The following is a 9,186-nucleotide window of genomic DNA, read 5'->3' on the forward strand; positions in this document are numbered from 1 at the left end:
CGAAGGGAGCTGCTCTGCTCTCACAGCCCATCTCTGGGCAGCAGCAGCAGTAGCTGCCAGCGCGCCTCGCTCTTGCTTATTTGACTGAATGGTTTCCAGATGGGTGGTGGTAGGTCAATTGCAGCCAAAGCAATAAAAGAGTATTGTGGCCCCTTAGAGACTGGTCCGTGTGCGGCGCCCATGGGCACACAAGTGCCCACAGAAGCTTTCCGTGATGCCCGCAGCGTTCCCTTCTCCTCACTTTGATTAGGCTTGAAGAATTATATTGTAGCTAATATAATAGGTCGTGCTGTGTGTGTAGCGCCCAGTACAGTTTTTCCCATTTGCAAATGTCTGAAAAAGTTGATGATCTCTGTGGTGTATAAGCATACCATCAGATGTATGAAGTGTTATTTATCCTAAATTGGCAGATAGGCACAGACAGAAGAATAATAGGAGGTTTGAGAGAATCTGAATACAAAAAGTGCAGACTGGGCTTTGGAATCCATATTGTTGGCTTTCTTCTGAGGGTCTTGGAGACACCCATTGTAAAGGTTTGCACATTTCTCTTTCCCAAATACATGTTCCTCAGGTATGTTTCAGTGTCCAACAAACAGCCTTTTTCACATGGTCACTCGCACACATTCCATTAGCCCTGGAAGCACATCTTGAAAGCCTAGGATAATTAAAGAGAGAGCTGGAGAGAGAGTTCACCTGGTGCCAAAAAAAGAGAGCAAAAATTGACAAACCTCTCTTAGGAGGGCATCCCACAGCAAACATTCTACCACTGATGGATGCTACCTCTCCCTAGGAGACACCCAAAACTATGCTAACTTCTAGGCAATGGTGCATTTGCACAGGCAGATCCAGGATTTAGCATCTGGAATGTCATAACTAACATCAATATTGAGAGTTTGCAGTGGAATGCCCAAACCTGAGCCCTGTATGTGACAGTACATGGGCTGACCAGAAGACCATAGGTTAGAAGTTGTATGTTGCCAGATTTCCCATGGCCAGCAAATGGCAAAATGGTCTTTCAAAGAACCTGTGAAGCTTTCCCCCTTGTTGTACTCTTGTTCCTTTAATGGCTATATGACAAACAGAAATTAAATCAGGTGAAGCTGTTCCAGCATGCAGATGCAGGAAAACTTCAGATGTCGAATTTCTGCTTTTCTTTGCAGGTGGTTTGCTGGAGGAAAATTTGACATCTTTACCTGGAAGAGATGGAAAGTGCTGCATATATCTGCAGTATAATCCAAAGTGTCCTTACTTGACTAAGATTTAAGGTAACTCAAAACTTTCCCTGCATCCTATAGGCTGGGCCCTGGTAGGCTGAAACAGAACAAGCTTGCTTCTTGCTGACTGATGAATTTAAAATTAGTTCAGAGAGCTTACCCCCTCAGTCCAATACTGCTGATCCTCCCAACTTGTGAAGAAGAAAACATCAAATGCTGCTTTGCCTTCCTTGGACCTAGAGGGAAACCAGCATCTCTGAAGAAGGGAGTTTAGTGAGTGTTATGCAAATTTGCCTTGAAATGCAGGAGATAAATCACAAAGCCTAGGGAGGAAATGCAAGGCTTTTTTCCCAAGTAGAACCTGAATAAATGTTTCCAGCAGTCTGTTTCCAACAGAACTTCCTAAGAAAGAGAAAGGGGACTACAATACATTTGCATCCAAAGTCTGAACATATTTTCTCCACTGAGGATTTGTAAAGAACTGGCAAGACTTATTTGGGTGTTTTTTCCCCTGGTGATGTGAGATGCAAGCCTGTTTCATGCTTCTGCATACTCATAAGGAGCATAACACAGAGATCTCACCAGTGATCAGATCTGTGAGTTCCTAAATACATTTCAGGGCAAACTTGCACGATTTGTGAACCACCAAGTTAAACAAAGCCCATCAGCCACATTTCGATCTTGCATTTTTTCTCTTAAGCTTGTCTTGGTTCAGTCCAGTAGTGCCATTTTTTAAAGCAGGGTGGGAAATCTGATGCTCCAGATATTTGCTGGACTCCAACTCCCACCTGCTCTGGTCAGCATGGCCAGTGCTCAGGGATTATGGGAGTTTTGTGGCCCAGCAACATCTGGAAGGCAACAGACCCCCCCCCCCCCCAGCCTTGCATAAGGCATCACACTTCAGGAGAAAAACCTGAGAGCAGGAAGTGCCAACTTCTACTTCCTCAAGAAATCATCCCACAGCCAGGCACCACCTGCTTGGTTAACCATATATGTAGCCTCTCAGCAAATTCTTTGTTGGAGAGAGTGTGCCTATGAAAGAAATCACAGGTGCATTTTTATTTGTAGCCAGCTGGCCAATATTAGATTAATGCTGTACCCAAAAGGCTCCCCAGCCCTGCTCTCTAGAACTCCGGATTCAAAAACATTACAAATGAATGTTCATCACACTTTCTTCCCTACTCCTGCCATTTCCCCCACCGCCCTCAATCCTTCCCCTTTCCCGGTCTGGTTCCTTAAGCTGCAGTACCTCTACAGACCTTTATAAATAAAATCAAGAACTTTGTTATTTTCTGAGGAGTGATGTGTCAAGCTGGGGGCAGGCATTCAGATCTTGGGCAAGTGAGGCACAAGACATGTGACACCAACCCTGGGCACATTTACTCAGAAGTGAGTCTTTAGCAAGAGTTTTGCTTCACTTGGGATGGCAGCCTTCAAGACTCCATCTTAAACACATTGTAAATTGAGCTGCTAGACTCTCTTTTTTTAAAACAAAAAGATTGTTGCCCGCCTAGCCTGGTCTATTGTAACTGAAAAGGACTCCCCCTACAAAGATCCCTTTTGTGCCACTGGTATCCAAGAGACTGCCTCCCAGGGCTCCTGAATTTATTTATTTATTTTACTTTTGATCCCAGTTATCTGCATTGAGCTTGCATTCCTCCCGTCTCTGTAACCCTATTCAAGCAGCACTCTTGTTTAGGCAACCTTAGGATTTATCTAAACATTTCAGGTGCCCTCCAATCATTCCGATACATAGGGGAGGTATTACATTTCTTGTGGGCAGCGGATCCTTTTGCCATACAAAGGACAATGTGAATAGTGCAGACACTGAACAGACTGGGCTGAGAACCACAACAGCATGACATTTAGAAATGAAACTGACTCCCAGAGTTTCATAATTCTACCTCCAAGGGTTTTTTTCTTTTCTTTTCTGTAATGCAGCCTTTCTTTTGCCATGTAAGGTTATGAAGCACAGCATGGCTGTCACGGTGCAACATGGATTCTGTTTACAAAGCAGCACTGCTTATTTCTTTTAGCAACCTTGCTCCAGAAACTGACTGTAACATTTTCCTTCCCTTGCTCCACACACACACACACACACACACACACACACACACCCTCTCCAACTTTGCAAATATTCAATCGGGTGTTTAATAATATGCACACGTTTGTTTTTACTATCCCCCTAAAAGGCAGCAGGAAGCCAAAGCAGAGTTCAATTCATCTTCAGATTCTGGCAGCCAAGGATGTGCCATGCGCACACACAAATGGACTAAAAATCCTGGGTTTAGAATTCAGACAATTGCTTCCTTTGCTGACATCATAGCCTGTATAGTTCTATGGAGGCAGTAGAGTTAGAGGAGGGTTAGAGCAGAGAATGTCAGAATTGGTGGGGCAAGTATAGTCATTTTCAGGTTGTATACCAAGAGGGAACTAGTCATACAGGGGTGGGGATGCTGTGGCCCTCCAGATGTTGTTGGACTTCGGCTCCCATCAGCACCAGCTAGCATGGTCAATGGCCAGAGATGAATGGATTTGTAGTCCACCAACAACTGAAGCGCCACAGGTTCCTCATCCCTGTGCATTGTGAAAACGCGTTTCTTTCTTTATGACTTTTCCAATGACCCCAGAGTGGTGTACATAGTCCCCACCTCCTCCATTTTTTCCTCATAAAAATCCTGTAAGCTAGGTTGTGGTAAGAGATGCTGACTGGCCCAGGTGATCTTCATGGGGGAGTGGGAATTTGAAGCTGGATCTCCCTGCCCTTAGTGTTGCACTCTGACTGTGACAACAAACTAGCTTAAACTGCATCATTAACATCTCCTGGGAGCCCAACATGTCTACCCACAAGGGAGGCTGCCTGCGGCACCTCTGCATGCTTTACCATTCTGGTCTTGCCACCACCCAGTCAGTATCTGCTGCGGGAGGTACATCTGCTTCATCAGGACTGATTGGAGCATTTGCTCTCTTTTGCTGAGAAAATTGATGATCTGCTTTTGACCACCCCTGTGAGGGCTGTCCGTTGTGTCAATGAGATAGTCACTGCTCTGGACTTCCCTCTTTCCAATGAGGGAATGTATCCAGATTTGTGATTCCTCCAGTAACACAGGGGACTGGCCTCTTCAATCTCGAGGTCATCACATGCGACAGCAGAGCACACATAAGCCCATTGTCCCCCATTTTCCAGCCACTTCTGGGTCGCCACAATGTGCACGTCCATGGCCACACACATATTGAACCCATGTAAATTGGTCGTTGCCTGTATTCTAGCACATAATGCTTTATAATGCCTTATATCAGGTATTCTTCCATCTATAACTGGCTCCGTCCTATCTCCATATGCAGCTTGTTCTGATGCTGCCAATAAAAGGGGGAAGAATCCCACCAGCATTTGTAGGAGTGGGAAATATCCTTGCTAGCCCCAAGAGGTTACAACAAAGGCAGCCTGTTAGAACTCATAAATTTATCCTGTTCATTTTCAGAACCAGAAAAGTCAAGAGAGTCCTGAATTCCACTCCCAGTGAGGTAGCTATGGCTATTGATGCATTTTTATTAACATTTTGTCTAACACATTCATATAACTGTTATTTCCTTGTATTCCATCAGATGACTGTTTTCCCAAACGCAATATGAAGACTGGTTATATTTTGAGTATTATAAATAACGATGACCCCAAACAACTTGCAAGTCATTTCGAACCACTTGTAGTTTACATACTTCCCAGCTGTTTTCCTTGTACTGTCATTGGGAACAACTCAAAGCAGCTGTATATCACTGCAGATCTTAATTTACAGGTTTGAGCAAAGAACCTCATCTCTTCGGTATGCGAAACTTGCATGCAATCTATCAGGTTACCAACTCCAGTTTCTTATCTACAGAGAGAAAAATGCCCGGAAGTGCTGACATATTTTCTTTCATGTTCAGATATAGCGACCATCACTCATGGATTCATAACCTGAAGGCTAGACTACTGTAGTGCCAACTGGCGATGGTTTGGAGTAGAGGTTTTGTCCTGAGAGCGGGTGGATTGCTGGAGACAGAGCCAGTATTCAAGTGACTTTATGCTCAATTCAAGGTAGTTCTTAATTATTAATTTTTCTTATTAATGTAACATCCCATGCCATCCTTGGTTTGGTTTTTATATCATGAAGTTCTATTTTGTTATTTGGGTTATGGGGATAAAATTTAATAAAAATACTTTAAAAAGGTCAAATGAAAGGGCATTTCTGTGGGGCGAAGAAGGGAAGACTGTGAGGGTATGCTGTTACCAAGGAGTTTGCATTTAGCCTTAGAAGGTGCTTTGAAGTACCAGCTTAGGGACTTCAAAGCACCTTGCACAAGATGTCAGGCCTTTCCACCCACCTGTTACATTTGGCCCACAAGACTGATCCTGATAAGGATCTGGCCCACTGAGCCAAAAAGTTGCCCACCCCAACTTACAGAAAACAAGGCTTGAAAATGCAACATTATGCTGATGACTCAGCTCTTGCGATAAACACCAGAAATTACTAGGAAGTGCTATGAAAGATAATTGGGCAAATCTTCAATTATCATGGTTGGGGGAAAATTTGTTTTGACCAATATGGATGTATACCAAAAAATATTGTTTCTCTGTATGAATAGACATGATTGTAGAGGCCTGACTGAATAATTTTAGAGTGGTGGCAGAAAACCATTTGGAAAATTTGGAATGGAGAACCAAGACTGACTGAAAAAGCTTTGTTCATTTCTAAATGCCATGGCGGGATTGGATTACTGGTTTTTAAACTACTATATTATTATGCTTAAAAATTAGTGGTAATAGAAGATTGGTTCACATGGGACAAAACAACTTGCTGAAAACAAGATGGAGTTAATATATCATGGACCGTTTGCAACTGGAGAGGTAGCTTAATGCAAGGGTTTCTGTTTGTGCAACAGAACTTCTCTTCTGTGTTCCTTCTCCCAAATGTGCTCTGAAGGATTGGAGATTTGGAGAGCATGCTGTGGGGGTGGCAGGGTGGAGAAGCAAATTCCTTGGGGGAAGCCATGACTTACAATGTTATAATACGAGTTTAAATGTATAGTGCTGATGGGGTGTTTGATATTCTTTAAATGCCAAACAAATGCCTTCTTCTCCCCCAGCATTCCAGCATGTTGTGTAGTTGCTTTTAGTTGTGTCTGATGGGTTTTGATGGATTTTACCTTATTGGCTGATGGTGGCTGCAGCTTTATTGATTTGCTTTGTGCCTGGTCTTTACGTGTGTTTTTATCATTTTAAATGTTTGTCAGTCTAGAAGCATTATGCCAAAGGTCAGCTTATAAATTTACAGCAATCAATCAATAAGCAAATAAATGCATCTTAGAAAAATTAATAGTAGCTCTCAAAATAATGGGACATGCATAGAAATCTTCAGATTTGGGGGAAAAAGCAGCTTGAAAACTGTATCCAGACATATCACCGTCATGGTTTAATTGTTTTTTTCATTTTATATTTCCTGTTGCTTAGAAAGCAATAGGATTTTACCAAGAGGCTGGTGCTGTACAAATAAGTCATGTGTCTGTGAACTGCATATTTCCAAACCCCATCTTAGAGGCTGACTCATACCATAAAGAAAATGGCAAATCCAGGTTATTTGGGGAAAGGGGTTGGTAAACTGAGAAATATGATTTGGAGGGAGCTGGGAGGTGAGGTCTAAGAAGTGGAAAGTGGTAAATGATTTGCAGCAATGTCTTGGCTCCAGGCGTGGAGCTGCCTTCATGTCTCCGAATAAGGTCACATCCATTTTGTACGATTAAATTTAACCTGATTGAATAATTATCTGAGGTGGTTTGTTTGTTTGCAGAAACTAACATGGAAAGTTTCTGAGGTCTACAGAAAAGTAACAAGAAAATTATGTCTGTTCCAAACAGTAAAAATTCCTGAAATAGGGACTCGCCTCAGAAACCATGATCCTCAACAAAGTGGTTCTATACACCCCCCCCTAAAAAGGCCTGTAGATAGATATCTATCCTGTAGATAGAGAGAGAACCACTCATCACAAAGCAGATGAGTCAAAGAAATTGTATTCAGGCTAGAACCGTGATGCACCAGTAGTCATAATACTATTCCAAATCCTAGTCAATAATGCTTTTTTCAGGACAGAGATTGATTTTATTATTACTAGCTTTTAAGATGCAGTGGCCGGGGGGAGTTCCTCGAGACAAACTGTCACCATGTAATTAAATGATGTACAGGAGGTATAATGAAATATCTTATTAATGCCATTATCTGTTATTGCAGCACAGCATGTATCTCATAAATCTTTGTAATTATTCTAATGCAGCAGTTTCTCCCAACCTGAACTATGATTATCTGCAGTTCCTGATTAGCCAGATTTTCTTGTGAGATTCCCTGTGTCAGAATAACTCTTAATTAAGCTGTACCCTCATTCATTTTGACTTCTAATTATCTGAATGTTCTGGCCTTCTTCTAAGTCGCTAAGGTCAATGATATTAGACTGCGTGTGATTCTTGAGAGCATTCTCTGGCGGTTTATGCCGTTCTGCTCTGTTAGTAGCCACTGGCCATGCTTTTTAAAGGCCATTAACAAAACCAGAAACAGGACAATATTAAGCAAGTGATATGTGTGTGTGTGTGTGTGTGTGTGTGTGTGATACAGTTCATTAAAGGCTTTAGGGTCACACAGAGTTATCCCAGTTTGATTATCCAGTCAAACCTGAGCTCAACTCTGCCTCCCCAACCCCTTTTAATTCTCATTTAATGTAGACAGTAGCTGAGATGCAGTGTTGGGCAAAACATCTTCATCTTAATTAAACTGTTTCTGAGTCTTTTGTTAGCCTTTTTGGAGAATTCCCAGAAAAAGCTCAGGGGGGTTACTCCCCAATAAGTGTGCACAGTCTTAACTCTCTCTTACAGTCTTAACTCTCTCTTAGTCTCAGAAGCCCATCTATACCATGGGAGGATACTGGTCTACCTACAAAAATAATATCAGGATGACTGAGATAATGTTACCTAAAACACCCTGAACACTATATACATGGAAATAATTAGTAATGCCCACTACCACTGACTTTTATGAAATTACAATGGGCAGTATGTTCTTAGCTTTTGGGCTTGGGTCTGTATAGCCCAAAGCCCATTCTTTTCTTAGCATTCAGTAACTAAGCATTAGCTTCTTGAACCCCAACTAGATGTTTGCTAGGGCAATAGATTACTACCAGTCTTTCCTCCCAGTAAAGATTTCAGCTCCATATGCCCCCCGCTTACCCCAACAGAAACAGGCTTCTTTTCATTTATATAGCATCACTGAACTGAGCCGTTAAAATATGTTTTCTGTTTGCAGCCAGAATGAATTCATGTCATGCTGAGAAAATAAATCAGACAGAAGAAAGAGTTCTAAGATACCCTGTTGTACAAAAAAATAAAATAAAAATAAAATCATGCCAAGAGTATACCTCTAGCACTGCTTAGTCTCGGACTCTGAATTTTAAACACCTATTAAGCTATAGTTTCTTGTAGCTGGAAAACATTGTATTCATTCTCTCATGGGCTTTAAGGGTGGAGCACAATCCTCAGCATTTTAACCATAAGTCATAGGTAAAGGTAAAGGTACCCCTGACCATTAGGTCCAGTCGCGGACGACTCTGGGGTTGCAGTGCTCATCTCACTTTATTGGCCGAGGGAGCCGGCATACAGCTTCCGGGTCATGTGGCCAGCATGACTAAGCCGCTTCTGGCGAACCAGAGCAGCGCACGGAAACGTCGTTTACCTTCCCACTGGAGCGGTACCTATTTATCTACTTGCACTTGATGTGCTTTCAAACTGCTAGGTGGGCAGGAGCAATGGGAGCAATGGGAGCTCACCCCGTTGCGGGAATTCAAACCACCGACCTTCTGATCAGCAAGCCCTAGGCTCTGTTGGTTTAGACCACAGCGCCACCCGCGTCCCTACCAGAAGTCATACCTCTCTCCAACTACCCTTGGACTGAATG

The 9,186-nt window shown here is 42.6% G+C and overlaps 1 long non-coding RNA gene across 2 annotated transcripts; it reads left to right on the forward strand.

Moving 5' to 3' along the window:
• Nucleotides 1-23: 23 nt before the first annotated feature.
• LOC310825394 lies at nucleotides 24-8,602 on the forward strand. Of its 2 annotated transcripts, none has more exons than XR_014555265.1 (3): nucleotides 24-109; nucleotides 1,161-6,824; nucleotides 8,539-8,602. It is a non-coding gene; the product is annotated as an uncharacterized lncRNA (long non-coding RNA). The 2 variants fall into 2 exon arrangements; XR_014555266.1 differs by lacking the exon at nucleotides 8,539-8,602 and having other exon boundaries at nucleotides 1,161-1,265; nucleotides 5,139-8,052.
• Nucleotides 8,603-9,186: the final 584 nt, after the last annotated feature.

This window comes from Podarcis gaigeae (genome assembly GCF_964106915.1).
Source record: "Podarcis gaigeae genome assembly, chromosome: 1".
In the NCBI taxonomy this organism is placed as follows: Eukaryota; Metazoa; Chordata; class Lepidosauria; order Squamata; family Lacertidae; genus Podarcis; species Podarcis gaigeae.